We start from the raw sequence: 16,603 nt of genomic DNA, 5'->3' as shown, positions 1-16,603 counted from the left end.
ATTTACGTGACTGATGACGCTGTGTGCCTTCATAATGTGTTGCTTGTACTGATTTTACCACAACGGTCCGTGGCAGCACAGTGCTTTGCTGGCACATTTTCTATTTTTATGGAAATTAAATGTGTTCTCCTTGCAGGAGGTGTGCTGGACCTTTTTCCCTTGTGGGTTGTATTTTTTCTGATGTGAGCATTGAGGGGCTTCTCTACAATGCTGCACATATAGAAGGTGTCACCACTACCCAAACCAATGCCGCCCAATCCATCGATCCTGGAAGGATGAAAGCCACTCATCAGCTCTTCCAGGAAACGAAACCTGTGCAGATACATTACCAGTGAGCGCTGCACTCACTAAGCTATGCACTTGCCAAAAATAATCACTGCCATGCAGATCAGTAGACTTTCATTATAGGGGTTGTAATTCACACTAGCCAGCATTCCATACATAGCTCTGCCATGCAGTGGTGGACACAGGGTGTGCTATGAGGCCATGGCCACCCTTCTTTTGCCCAGAAGCTCAACCTGGCCAGAACAGCACTGCACAGAGCCCGCGCCCTCGGCCCAGGTTTATACAGTGGAGACCCCGCCTATCATGATTTTCTGCCATGTCTCCTTTTATTTCTACACTCTATCCAAATTGTACAGAAATTCGGATTGTACGTGTTCTGCCAAATTCACCTTGGTTCTTCGCCTTTGGAAGTGTTTTTCCTCCTATAGTGCCTTGCTCTTGCATCGTGGCGCACTGCTGACGTTGTGCCTTTCCAGTGTTGTAACATTTTCATTTAGAACTATCCGCATACTCAGTGGTCCTTCCCCCTTCGGTGCTTAAAATGTGATTTATGCGTAGAATTAATTAATTAAAAGGGCACACCAAACTTGCCCTTCTCATTGCTACAAACCCCACTGAAATCTATGACTTTATGGTAGAAGCGACCTCCAGAAAAATGAAGTGTAGCCTTGACATCTCTGAAAGTGTCAGCACCTGATGCCCATGGCACTGCAGCTAATCATCCCCTGAAAAACGGAAGTAGGTGGGGGTGTGCTGTAAACCATATGGCAAAACAAAAGAGGTGGTGGATGGAAGGTTTAGAATAATTTGTAACCTCTGGCATTGCTCTGGGCAATCCCCCAGACCATCATTCTTCGCCTGCCAAGCAATTATAAAAGGGGAAAGATCATATGCAAATCAGACTTGGTCCCACCCCAAAAGAGCAGGGACATCATTTGGGGGTCACAGGGGTCGCACCTACAACTCCTGAGGTCTCCCTTGATACCCCTAAAAAGATTTATTTTTCAAGGTGTTTTTCTTTTTTATATATTAAAGCTCCTGGGCTGTGGCCAGTGCCATGTGGCTCTTTGTTTCAGGAGGGGCAGGAATTCTTGTTCAGGACTCTGAAAAATACAGGGTGTACCACAACTGTAACACTTTGAGCAGTGACTCTATATAAGAAAGAATAGGAATAACAAATGATTTGTCTTTCTGGAATTCTATACAATAATTGCTAGACCTATTTAAGGTTTATTTCAGGCACACTTCAGGGGGTGAGTCACTGATTTAGTCTGGTCTTAAACACCTCAAATTCACAATACAGACAAACACTTCCTAAAAGCGTTTAGGGTATAATAAGCGTCGGTTTCGGACTGTGTATTTTGCGTTTCTCAAGTTGCAGTTATAGCATGTCGTATTCTGCCGTTGTCTCTTTTACGATCGTCACAAGAGATTCCATCTTGGTGTCTTCGGTCACTTGACAAAATCCTTGTGCCTGAAAGCTTGTGTACAGTGTAGAAATGCTTGACCAAAGCACATAAAGTGGCCCTTGATTTCGTTGTGCCACAAATAATGCCTTGTTGTAATGTGTTGTAATGTGTCTATCTTTCCTATCTGCATGGCATGCTCTTCAGGATGTGTGTTTACATGTATGAGGTAACAGGTGCCCAGAGTACGGGATGCGGTGTGAGTGCGCTGCTTTTCCTTCGCTACACTAAATTCTTTAATCCATGGTTATGAACCCTCCCAGGCGTATGTATATTGCCAACTTTTGAAGCCTAAAAAGTAGCTCTACGCAGGCTTGACATGGGGCTAACTTTGCACCAGACCTGCATATGAACTGGCCTGCACTTAAATCTCAGTTACCAGTTTAATGGTATCCACTACAGACTGTTATTTGCTTTCTGACTTTGAGAACATTCAGACATGTAATTGCTCATGTTACTATAGCTGGTGAGATAGCTATAGCCAGTACGAAAGCTATAGCCTGTAGGATAACTCAGTGGGTTTAGCGCTCACTGCTGCAAAGTGTGTGTGATTTTCTGGATCAAATCCCGGCAAGTTCAACTCAGCCTTTCATCCTTCTGTGCTTGATAAATGTGTACCAACACAGGTTGGGTGATATTGTATGTATATTTCTTTTATATAAAGCGCTATATAACACATTATTATTATTTGACCTTTGCTTACCTTCACATTAATTGGTAATATGGACGTATACACACTGATATTAATGATGGATATGGTGATCCGTTGTTGTATGAAAGGTATATCACAGAGATATCGTACCAAATTTTTCTTACTGTACATAGGAACAATTCTATGTGATGCTACTTCCTATTTTGTCAAGGGGTGAACAGTTGTGTGTCATCGCTTCCCCTGATGTCACTTCCGAGTGGGATCAAATTACATCACTTCCGGTGATGTCATCAAAGGTCAAGGGTTGTGTGATGTCACTTCCGCTACCCCTGGCATGTTGGTGAAATTACATCCCTGCAAAAGGGTCAGTCCAGCATGAACTGTTTGGTGACTTATGGCAACACACAGTGTGCAAACCTGGTCTGCTGTGCAACAAAGTGAGCAGTGGACTCCAGTGAAGCAAAAACACAAAGAAACTACTTTTGCTTGTGACATTGCCAATAGCTATTATACATCCTCGGGATTTATGGATTACTGAGAAAGAAGGAAAGTTGATCTGTTCGAAAAACTTCAGACTGCAATTCTCTATTACAATCCTACAGTTATCACCCAAAATCTTTAAAGAAAAACTCGCCATTTGGACAAAATAGGTTTGCCGTTTATAAAACCCAAACGCAAATACAAGCATTGGCAATGACAACAGTTTTAGCTTTTTTGTATGCATGGGAAAAGTATTTGCCAGGCGCTGACATATTTGTACTAACTAGCCATTAATGGTATTATCTGTAAAATGGGGTCCCTAGCATTCGGTATGATATGATAGGTTATGTATAAAGTGCTTAATACCCAGAGGTTTCTAAGCGTGAACTCGGGTATCAAACCTGTGCTGCTCCATGTTGTCTTGCTTCCAAGGAGAGGGCGTTGGTCCTGAGCTATCCTCCCAAGACTTTAAGAGCAGTGCCTGGTTAATGCCATATCTATACACAAGGCACTACTCCTGGCTTTGCCAATGATTGTTTTTAGCAGGACTTTAGTGACGGACACACATCATGTTTATAAATGAAGTGGCTGAAGGCACACATGGTTAAGACATGTTCCTTTATAGCAGTTGTGCATTTAAAGCTTCAGTTAAACCATTAACTCTCATAAGACAGCTTTGAAATGCTGCTTGCAAGTTTTTTGAGCAGAACGTTGTATTTTACTGCTTGATATAGATGGCTAGAAGAGATTCCAGGAGGATGTGGCTTTGGCAGGGAGGTGCAGGAGCGGAGTGGGAATGGTCATAGGCATTATCATGGCCACGGGAAGTTAATGGGTGGGTAAATAACCAAACACCAACTACAAGCTTTGTGTCCATCCTCAAATCCCATCTCCCCTATAGCTGTACTCCAATGAAATATGTTCAGTTTATAGATGGCACTTAAGCATCAACTTAAGCATCAACTAAATAGCTCAAACTAAAAATGTACACCTTCCACAGAATCTCAAGAGCAAGGGAAATCCCACACTTTAAATCAAAACAAAATTAAATTGTTCTTTTAAATTGCATTTCATGCCAGAATCAAGCCACCCTGTAACATGAAGCATGGGACTGTGTTTTCGAACCCTTGCTGCTCAGTGTTGTCTTGCTTCCAAGCCAAGCACATCACCCCTGAGTTATCCTCCATCCCTGATCAGAACACTGAGCAAATAGCTAACGATCAAAACCAGGAGCTTCTACTTCAACCTAGCACAAGAGAAGGAAAATGTTTGCTTTATTGTGTTAACAAATTATATTCATTAAGTGTTCAAATTGAAAACATCTTTCAAAAAAGTGATACATTCTGAACATCGAGAGCAAACAATTCCCCGCGCCACTCTCGTGCACAAATATGAAGGTTAATCAACAAAGTTTTATGTACAGTTTATATTAGGTTCTAATCTGGCTATCAAAACCTGCATCCCTCTGATAGGCTAAATGTGGTTGATGCAGGGTATGCCCACATTCTATGAGCTCCAAGCATGCCAAGATAAATGAAACACTTATCCAACTCTCTAACTGTAGTACATAATGAGTCGCTTTTGCAATTCAATGCCAATGCAATGTTGCCTATATAGGGAAGATGGCAAGAAAAGTGAAAATAGTAACCACTGTACCTAAGTTGAATGCCACCATGATAGAACATTCCATGAGGGCAGGCCATGCAGAGAAATACCTTACTTGAATTGTCATAATGAAAGTGATATTTTGGCCATGGGGCAGCGATGTGGACATATTCCTAAAAAGAAGGGAACAAGTCTGGATTGTGGGATGTTTTTACCCATGCATCCGAGCCCTACCTAAAAAACTGCGCAGTAATGGCGTTGAAAACATCATGATGGCCAGAGCTTCCCAGAAAATGCACACGGAAATGCAGGAAGAATAGGCTGCCACCCATCTTTGCCGATGTTATGGGCACAGAAGGGCACTGCCTAAAACCACCATTGGACTACCCACACAGTAGCCTGAAACCATTGGGAATGGCAATGCTGATTGCCAAAAGCAACCTAGAATTGTGTGGAATTCATTTCTTAAATCCCAAAAATGGGTGCATTACCAGTACTCACCACTATCCAAAAGCCGGCATTTTAAAACAACACCAGATTTTACTTTTTGTAAAACTGAATAAATGAACCCAAAACAGGCCAAAGAAAGACTTACTGAGAGGTGGATCCAATGTAAAGTTATATTCTGAAGTGACTTGAAGGTTTATAACAAGACTGGCTGAGCTGTGGATTTCAGCAGTTTAAGTAAATGTGGACTGAAAGACACTAAAAAAATCTAAATGTTTAAATTGACTGAGTGACCTACTTTTGAGTGTCACATAGGTTGCAATTGTTTAAATGTCATAGTTTTAAACTTAGAATCAGCATTCTAGCTGCATATGTGAAATTGTTAGTTTATTTGAATGCAGAAAAAGGGGGAACAGAAATGACATGTAGCTAAAAACTGGCTTAAAGAGATTCCAATTTTGCCTGGCAACTACCCCCCATCAGGAGTGAAACTTGAGTCACAGCTGTGTTCCCAGGCCTATCTGCCTTTTGCTGCTCCCACCAAAAGGGATATGACACTTCTCTGATTGAATTACCTGGGCTCTGCAGGAAATTGAACAAAGCCATGTCCTGACTCAGGCAAATGTTTTATTATGCGGGTCGTAAAAGTGGCTTCCTCCTGGAGGACAGGGGAGGGGCACTGCCTGTGAGAGCAAGCTGGCTTGGCAGAACTGGAAAAACCAGAAATTCAACCTTGTGCTGGGGGGAAACCACACCCCTTTGGGGCCAGAACATAACTCTAAAAAGATGGATCATTCATAGAGCGGACTTGTGAAAATTTTATAAATGATACCATAATTCTTGTGATTTTTCTGCCCACATTTTAAGACGTGTTAGGACCCGGTGGTATGTTCAGGGGGGTTTTAGCGGAAAAGAGGATATTACTCTAAATGTATGCATGTTAAAAATCTGACACTTCATCAATTAATGTCCATACTCCTTGCGCACATGTGTGTAAATTTGGGTTAATATCCGACATTGCAAAATCAGTTAAAAAGTGAAATATGTGCCATTTCTGAATGCAAGCCCCCAGGATGAGCAAAGTTTGAACAGGGGATACCTCCTGTGATATGTGAGGGGTGCATGTAATTTTAAATAAATGTTTACCTGTGCAAATATGTTTTTTTTTATCAAATATAGATTGTGTGCAATTTGACAGGGGAGTGTCCTCTCTGCAAGCCATAAAGACAGGACAGATAGGGACATTCATTTCCATCTGCGGCGGGACGCTCTGCCGGAAAAATCCATACTTTACCTCCATCAAACCTCCAGAGAGCCAAACTAGAGACTTCAATCTATCCAGAACTTGAGACCCAGACCAGACCAGCAGAGCAGAGCTGATCCAGACGGCTGTTAGCAGAACCAGAGAGCTGACCCAGATCACTGTGAAGTGCAGAGACCAGACCAGAGTCCAGTCTAAAACCTGACCAGATCCGTGACAAGGCCCATTTAATTCAAGAATATAGTGTGAGTACCTAGCAGAACTGTGCAGAACCAATCTCTTAGTTAAAATAATATAATTCAATCTATTTAATCTAAGTAGAACTGCCTCCTAACTGTCACCTGTCATTTTCTAGTTGCTAGCTGTCACTTGTCTTTTTGAACTTAAAAATTTCAAATCTGAAAAACGACCTTCACAAAATCGCTCATATCTCCGCGACCGTTTGTCTTAGAGACTTGCAGTAACTTCCATCTGGAAGCTGAGATCCTAGGCTTTCATACGACCCCAAAACGATAGTGCTAGCCCTTGTAGCTCTGTAATCGCGCCCGGCGCATTCGCGAATTTTGCCGCGATTTGAAAATTTCTCCACTTGCAAAAAGATAGCTGCTTTTGCTTTCCTCTGAAAAAAATCGTTTGCCTCATAAAAACTATCCCTGAATCATTGCAAGAGTGAGCCTGGACTAATCTTAACTAGATACCACTCACCCTGAACCTCTAGAGGGAATTAAAAGCAATTTAGCATATTTTTCACTTCTTTGCCAGCACATATCAAAGCACTTTTGCCTGTGTTTCAACTTCTGTAGTCTAACCTTGCTGGGGTGAACTGAATCACATTTGATTGCATTTCTGAGAACTGTGTGCCTTCCTTCCATTTCCTTGCATTGCATAAAAGGGGGGGGGGTGAATTGTACAAGAAAGTGATTACATTGTCTTTGCTGAAATCCTATCAAGTTATTTTCTGTACTGCATTTCATTCCACATTGCATCCATTTGAAACCATAAAAGTATTGTTGCTATCTTATCCATTTCATGTCAACTCCTTAGTGATTATAAAGAAGTGTGCTAGTGCCAGATTCTCCGTTGTTAATCTTTATCATATCAGATTAAGTGTGATATTCAATTATTAATTTATTATAAAGTGTGATATATATATCTATTGTTTAAATTATCAAATAAACCTTTTAACTTGCAAAACAGAACTACTTCTTGGCTCAGTGGGGTCAGGAGGATTCCAAGAGAGGGGTGTTATATAGGGGTAGTCATCCAGAACGCATGAACTGGACATAAAGATACATCAATAAGGGTTTTGATTCAGTATTCTAGACTAGGCGTTGACTTAGCTGTAGTGTTGAATTGAATCCTCTTACAGGATATACAAAACTGACACAGTGAAGCAAGGCTTTAGTGAAATGATAGAATGGCAGCAGCTAGCCCTAGATAACTAATAGTTCAGAAGACAACACACAATATACCAAATACCTTGGACACAATCCACCAAGTAGGCTGCCACATGAGCTATTACACATCACTAAGGGGAGCCAATATTGGTGCATCCCCAGTTGATCGATGCAAGTTCCACATGACTAGAACACCGCATTATTGACATGCATTGATGTTTGTACAGAATGTGTCATTACACAAAAACGTCTTAAGAAACTGTCAAATAGAATCAAATCGCAAATGAAACAAATAGTTAGAAATTAAGATTCTTCTCTATGATTATTATGACAACCGAAATTGATGGACTAATAGAGGCCACCTATGTTCATAGTAGACTACTGTAAACTAACTGGAGAAAAGATCACTGACTGGGTCATTTCTGAATGAGTGGATGGCAACACGAAAGTGTAAGCAAGGCAATTTGCTTTTACACTTTCGTTTTGTACTCAGTTCACTTTCATGCCCCCCACCCCCAAGGCATAGGAAGGGCACAAAGTGTAGTTTGCATTACCGCTGTGCTTTCCTCCTCCCTCTTGGAAGAGCGCAGGTTTGACACCTCAATGGGATTGTCATGCATGTGTACATCAAATGGAATCCTATGGACTATGCCTCACATTTTCACCTGTAAATAGCAGGTGGATTCCTATGGAATCCCTTAATAAAGGATGACTTCAAATTGTGTAATTTGCAGGCAGTGTTTATATTTATGCAAAACCAAGTTACAAGCAAAGAGTAAAGGTGATTGTGCCTTGTTTTATTGTTAATGTTCCGCCTCGCAAATGGTGAAAATCAATGCCTAGATTATGCGCGAGACAGCGGCATTCAATACATCAGAATAACATACATCAGCAGATTGGCACTCGCGCACAGGAACAGCCTTTTCTTTTATTCCTGATGTGACGTGTTCCTCCACATAACCACGTGTGGTGTGCATTCTTGAAGAAACACCCTACTGACCGTCAAACATGACAGTGGTCAGGCATCTGATTTGCATTCATCGCATTTCTCCCAAACAGACCATGAAACACACAATGCAAAGGTTCAATATTCCCCATTATCCATTTCTGAAGAGCACCACATCACAAAGTCCTTAGGCCGACTGGAAATTGCTTCTGAGACCTTGTGGATATGAGGTCATTCGGGGGGGGGGGTACGCCTGCTGAGTCCTTGCTGCAGATTCCTGAAGCTCTGGAGCAATAGTAAATATAATAATGCATTACTTATATAGAGCTACACACCCATATGTCTGAGAGCACTGAAAATAACAGAAGACATTATGGACAATGGTTCCATGTCGGCTGGTTTGGGTGTATCATCTTAGGCTTGTTCCTCTTTTCTGGTTTTCACAGTTGTTGTTGTCCGCGTTGGGACATCTGCCTGGTGGCAATGCTCCTGCTGGCTCCTTGCAATTTTGTTTTTTTTAATGAGATGAGCTTCATGATACGGATTATGTTCCCTGTTTGGCTGGGTTGCTAAAAGAAAGGACTGCACTCCCCTTTATTAGTCTGCTTATAATTGGTTGCCTTACAGTTACCGAATGTTATGGTTGATGGAGCCAAAAGAGGAACTTGCACTATGTTCCGAGTGTTAAAGACAATTGAAATCTCCAAGATAATTTGCTACTGGTTTGCCTCCACACACTCCCTTGGAATAAATCTTCCCTATACATTTACAAATATTTCAAAAGACATCTTTATTTCAGTCTCATATTACAAAAACATGGTACTTCCTGAACACAATGTAACTATTTTACAATACTATTCCAAAGCGTATTTCTACATTTCAAAAGTAAGTTGTATTCAAACAATTCAGTCCATGAATATAGCTCCCCAATTCATAATGATTAGAAATAGTAATTGTTCTGAATGTGAGTATCAATGAACGATAAGTTATTTCCTGTAACAGGGTGAACGGTTAATTGGAGAGCTATGATAATGGAGGTTATTACATTACCTCCATTTTTGCTGAGTCCTCACTTGCGGTATCGGTGTGATTAAGCAGGTAGGATTTCCATATAAGGAAAACGCGAGCCGAGTTTTGGTTTTACCTATAGTGCTGAGTGGAAGAGGCTAATCATCAGAAGTCTGTTCAAGTAAGTAAGGGAGATCTTAGGGAGAGAGAGTGAATGTGATATATTTATTTAATGAAGGAGCTCATTGTTAGTCATGTTATTGTTTCCGACAAATGGGATAATGGAGCATGTCTTAACTGGTCTAGGAATACAAGAGACTAAATTCAGCTACCAATGAGGTAATTACATCTGGTAACAGAAAGTAACTCATTATATTAACATTATACCAACATAGTTTATCAGGATCTATGGACAAAGTTAAAACAATGTGATATTTTTATTTTTATTTTTACTTATAGTGAGAGTGAAGTATTTGATCACTCATACATCAAGAGGATCTCAGAGTTGAAGGAGCAATAGTTTAGATCTACATCATAGATGGTGGGTGTAATATTGGTTTAAGGAGTTGTGAACACAGTACCAATACAATTTTTATATCACTACAGAATTCAAATGAATGAAAGTTGATGAGGTTCAGCTTCTGAAGAAGAAACTTCTCATTGTGAAACGCCTATAGATAGTGAGAACACATGGATCATCATCAATGAAGTGTGGAGCAAGATACAGAGATGTATAGTGAAGAAACAGAGGTTTTTTAAGAAGGTAATTGAGGCATTCATTCAGAACCATTACTGTTTTTGACCATTATGAACTACGGAGCTATATTTATTGACTGAATATTTGAATGCAATGATTTTTTTTAATTTAGATACATGTTTTTGAATAGTATTGTGAAATTGTTTTCAGTAAGTATAATGTGAGATTAGACTGAAATAATGATGGTTTTTGAAATACTTGTAAATATATAACATTTACATTATACTTTATTTGGTTTGGTTAAAACATTTCAACCTTTTCAAAACAAAATGTCAAATCTCCATTTAACATTTCAATTACAAATACACAAATTCATTTCATACCAATTACAATCCAATATAGTTCAAAATAATAAAATCCTTTAGAAGCAAATAAAACCATATTAAAATGCTAAGAAGTCTCTTCATTTTGGTACTATATGACTTTCATTTGCTAAAGATTCAAATTATTTAGAAAACATACAGAGGCTACATTCAATGATATATATTCTGCATTAAAAATCCTTGGCCACATTTCAGCTTGTGAAAAAATGATCTAAAATCTCCCAATAATGTATAAAAGCTATATTTTCTAAGTTGTAGCAAGGCCCGACATTCAGTAAACAGGAGCTCTAAAGTTTCCCTAGCTAAAACATGGTCTTTTGACCTCATTATTAATACTGCCTTTGTTGGACATAAATCAAAACGGCTTTGCAGCAAGGCAATCCGGTAATCAGGGTCAGGAAACTTTGGTAGATATTTTGGAAGTTGTTTCCTTGCTTTAGGGGGAAAGCAGCCAATTTTCATTATTCTATATTTTTGGCATGACTCCCATAGATTAATCCATTCTGATTGATATAATTTTCGCTTAGGGCCATCTGGGTTCTCTAACAACTGCTTTTCCTGAATATCAGACTTAATCATTACTGTTAAGCAGTAGATCTCCAGAGTTTAAAAAAACGATCATGGCTAGGAGCTATGGCAGCTACTATTATTGGGATTCATGTTTTTTTATGATCTTCCTGCAACAGACATTTCCTATACAAAGACAACGTCTGCCAATCTACTACAGTTTGTAATCATATAAGGCCAAGTTCGTACCTGATCACTTAAAGTGGTGTACTTCTCGGGAGATCCAGGATGGATTTCCAAAACTTTCCCTTGAGTTAATCCCATTTTGGTTGATCCGATGGCTTTTTTGAATGGGCACCGTAGGTGACCACCGGTATCACTTTTTGCACATAGAATATTAACATTGGCTTACATGAGAATTGACCATACTCGCAAGAGAAAACTTTTGCTTTGGTCTTTAAATTAAGCATCTTGTTTAACACGTCTTTTTTGTACAGTATTGCTCCTATACTGGTATTAATATTACTTGTACTCTTTAACAATTTCCAACATGTCATTTCCCACCCACCATTTATACTTTACAGGTTGTGTGTTTTTTGTATTTGGAAGCACTAGAATATTTGACTTAGTGGAATTAATTGAGAGTTGATTTTTCACCGGATAAGCTCTTAAATCTTCCAATTGCCTTTGCAACCCTATTGGTCTTTGGTCAATGAACACTAAGTCATCTTCAAAAAGTAGGCATGAAATTCTCGTATTTCCTATTCTTGGGGTAAATGAACGTGTATCTAGTGCTTTACCAATATCGTGGATATAAACATTAAAGAGTATCGAAGCTAGAGCACAACCTTGTTTCAAACCCCAGAATGTTTGTATTTCTTCTATTAGCATCCCTTCTCAATTTAGTTTTACTCTAACTGAGGTCTTAGTCTGCAGTTGTTGAACCAAATATAGACGACCCAGGGGACAATTTGCATTTTTCAATTTCTGCCACAGTACAACTCTCGACATCAAACGCTAAGTAGATATTCTGATTACATTTCATGGCTTATGTTTTAGTGCTGTTAGGGTTATCAGGTTTACTCCTGTTCCCAAGCCTGATACAAAACATGATTGACAAAAGTCCATTATCCTACTAGTTCTCAGCCATTCTGTCAGCTCTGACAAAATCAAACGTGCAAAGTTTTTTCCTGGAATGTCAAGAAGGGCAAAAGGACGATAATGGATGGTACCTATTGCCCTTCTTGAACAGCAGAAGGATGACTGAGGTCGGCCATGAAGGTGGGATGACACCTGTCAAAATTATTTTCAGAAAAATTAGACACAGTATCCTCGCCCATTAATCAGGGTTAGCTTTAGAGTGAGATTTGTTAGTCCATCTGGGCCTGGAGCCTTCAATGAGCCTAATCTCTTAAGTGTTATAATGTCATCATGGTTGAAGATAATTATACTCAGATTTACATCATCTCTCGTCAACAGGGCAACATCATCATCATTCTTTGCAAACATGCTCGAAAAATGGCTTATCCAGGTTGTCTCATTGATGGTATTCAGGATATTAACAGCAGAGGCATCAGAAGGAGATGATTTCAATAAGCTCCATATTTCAGAGCTAGATTTAGAGATTAAAGCATTCAACATTTTCTCACCATCTGCTTGGTTCACGTGTTCTCTATGATAACGTAAATAATGTTTGAACCTAGTGCGCAGGTCAGTTAGCAACTCGATCATCTTAGAAGGCTTTGAACGCATAATCCCTCATAAAGACCTTCTTTTTTTGTTTTTTAAATTTGGGACAACAGGGTCATATGTAGATTTGTGCATTATCTGTACTCGACCACCCTTCTTGTGGACTTGCTTGAAAATGTACTTGCTTGAATATGTATCTGTATATGTTCTCTTTTGGGTCAATACAGAACTTTGCAAATCATCAGACAGGAATTCTTTCAGTTTCCTCAAGTTGAGTGAGGACAATCTAATTCTTATCCTCCCATAGGTTTCTATAGAATATATATTTTTTTTAAGGGTATTGACCACAAGATTTCAATCATATTTTGGGGAGTATTGCAAAATCTTTCGCTCTGGATAATGCGTGCTCCGATACAAAGCATAGTCCAAAATTGCTCTCGAGGATTCTCTTGACCATGTATTTCTTGGTGGTGTATCTCTTTCTGATGAACCATTTAACATTTTGAATCCGCTCACTTTCATTAAATCTAACCATAATTTTGCCCGAGTTGATAGCCTAGAACTTATGACTCCAATACATTTCAGGTTCAGATCTCCCACAATGACATATTTATGTCGCTATCCTGAGCCATTAAATTGAGCATATCTGTTGTCAGCTGCAGAAAGTGAATGTCCGATACCATCGCAGGATTCCAATATAGATTTAGTATCACTATTTGAAATGTTATGACATTTTATTTATCTCTAAATGCTAGTCTTGACAATTGTAAACATGGATGAGGCAAGGCCCAGGCTGTCAGCATGCTATTCATATCTAACTTAGCAGCAGTCAACAATCCTGCTGACGGTCTTCCCTTTCCGTAATGAACTACTGGAAACCATACCAGTTCATAACCAGCAGGGAAGGTTCTGTCAGCAGCCAGGTTTCCTGAAGGGCAATAATGTCAACGTTATCAAAGGGATTTGTATTAGATAAGTAGGTGCTTATGACCTCGAGTATTCCAGCTCACCAATTGTCACGCCGCCCGCATTGGGATCCACGTACCTGAAGCGGCGCGCCCCGTCCTGGAGGCTGTACCCGCGCTTTCGCTTAGGGGTTCCTGGGTTGTCCTGGTCTTCGGGTGCTTCCGGGTTTCCTGGGCAGGTGGGTCAGCGCATGCGCGGGCGGCCGTTCCGCGTTCTTCACGCATGCGCGCTGCACGGAGTACTCGCTTCGGAGGATCTTGCGGTCCACGCCTCTCTCCGAGCCAATCCACGTTTGGGAGACGGCACGGCTTGCGTTCCAAGCCTCCTAGGGGTCGGCAGTCCTATTTAAGGAGCCCGGTCTTCATCCACACTGCGTCTCAACGCGGTTTGTTTAGGATCGTGTTTCCTCGCCGGTTCCTTGTGCCTACCTTACCTGTTACCTGATCCTTGTCCTTCCTGTTCCTGGTACCCTCGGATACATTTGTAGTAGCCTTGTTCTTCCTTCCCTTGTCCTGTGGTTGGGTGGTTCCTGTTCCCCTTTTCTGAGTTGGGTGGTTCCCTTGTGTCTTGTCAGTTGGTCTTGCTCTTGTACCTTGTCAGCCTGACCATCCTGCCTCCCTCATCCTTGTGTCAGTTGGCCTTGCTCTTGTACCTTGTCTGCCTGCCCATTCAGCCTTCCTCTGCCTTGTGTCTACCTTCCTTCCCGGACCCTGCCACCTTCCTACTACCACTGTGTACTCTTCCTTGGGACTCCATCTTCCGGATCCAGCCTTCCTTGGGACTCCACCTTCCGGATCCAGTCTTCCTTGGGACTCAGTATCATCTTCTGGAAAGACTCCCCCTGTCAGTGCTTGCACTGTCCTGACGCCACGTTAATCAGGGGTGAGCAGACTCGTGGCGTTAGGAGCTGGTTCATCTCCAACCCGGTTTAATTCGGGCGGGAGCTGGGCTGGCTTCTCGCGTCATCAACCACATCAACGCAGGACTCCTGACAGCCTGGCATCATCATCAAGGTCTTCAACCAAACGAACAGGTACGCAACGTCCTCGTGACGCAGTCTATAACAGATTGAGACGCCTGCCTTCGGATACTTCGGACACTGAGATGGAAGATGACCCAGGTCTTCGTATTGAAGTACAAGCTCTTCGTGCTGAGATGACAGCACTCCGTCAGGAGAACGTGGCTTTACGTCAAATGGTGACACAGAACATAGGGGCATCTTCTCAGTCTGAAAACACCATGGCTCACACCACACCCATCAAATTCGATGGAGATCCCAGACGTGTGGGTGAATTTTGCAATCATTGTCGGATACATTTTCTCTACCGTTCGACTCATTTCAACAATGATAAAGCCAAGATCGGTTACATTTTGGGCAATTTATCTGGGAACGCTCTTGCTTGGGCTACACCCCTGGTTGTTACCAATAGCCCCATTCTTAGCGATTTCTTGGCCTTTGAAAAAGCGTTCTTGGATGTTTTCCAGTCTCCTAATCTGGCTTCCACAGCACAGAATCTTTTGATGGATATTCAACAGGCGAATTCCGATATAATAACTTATATCAGCCGTTTTCGTCAACTGGCGACTGATTCCCTATGGCCTGAGATAACACAGAAGACCTTGTTTCGCCGGGGATTAAGAGAGGAATACAAGGACGAGTTGTTGCACATTCCTGAACCCGAAGATCTACAGAAACTTATCGAACAAGTCTTAAGGATAGACCAGAGATTGGCCGAGAGAAAGGGTGAGAGACGTCGGTTTGAGAAGGTGTTCCCCAGGCCTTCAATCCTACCGTCTGGATTGCCAGTACCTTCGGATTCCTCTACTGAACCAATGCAATTAGGTGCAGTAAGGGGTCACTTATCAGAAGAGGAGAAGAAGTGCAGAAGAAGTCTGCGATTGTGTCTATACTGTGGTGCTGCCGGTCACTATCTGAGTACTTGTCCTTTGCGTCCTATCAAGAAAGGGGGAAACTAGGAGACCTGTCGTCTATTGGAAAGGCTGCGACAGGTCCTTCTTTGCTACAAGTCCTTTCTTGTGCCAGTACTGTGTTTCCGCCTATGCAGCCAGCCGTCTTGATGAATTTGAAGATCAGTCTGAAGTGGCAAGATAAGACTATTGGTGTTCATGGATTATTGGATTGTGGGGCTTCCGGTAATTATATTGATAAGGAATTCGCCATCAACAACGGCATACCATTGCTTACCAAGAGAGATGTGATACCGGTGGAGGTCATCGATGGTACACCTTTATCCTCCGGACCTATACGAATGCATACCGTTGGCATGCTATTGCGAATCGAGACTCATGAGGAAAGAATTGCTCTCGATGTCATCAAATCGCCTTCGTATCAAGTGGTGTTGGGATTACCTTGGCTTCAGCAACACAATCCCTCGATCAATTGGGAGTCTCGTATTCTAGAGTTTACTTCTACTCTTTGTATTCAGGAATGTTGTGTTTCCAGCACGTCATCGAAGTCACCAACCTCAACCTCTCTTACCACTGGGAAGAACTCGCTTGGTTCGTGCTCCTTGTCCCAGATTCCACATGCGTATGCTGACCTGAGGACAGTATTTTCTGAGCCTGGAGACATACCCCTTCCACCTCACAGAACTTTTGATTGCTCCATTGACCTGATTCCGGGTGCGGTGATCCCACATGGGAAAGTTTATTCCTTGACTCAGACCGAAAGACTGGTGCTTCGGAACTACTTGGATGATTGTGTCAAGAAAGGATACATCGTACCTTCCAAATCCCCCGCGGGATTCCCGCTGTTTTTCGTGAAGAAAAAGGAGGGCACTCTACGGCCATGTA

Source organism: Ambystoma mexicanum, chromosome 9 (genome assembly GCF_040938575.1).
Source record: "Ambystoma mexicanum isolate Mex_15411 chromosome 9, UKY_AmexF1_1, whole genome shotgun sequence".
NCBI classification, from domain to species: Eukaryota; Metazoa; Chordata; class Amphibia; order Caudata; family Ambystomatidae; genus Ambystoma; species Ambystoma mexicanum.
Note: the sequence above shows the minus strand (reverse complement) of the source record.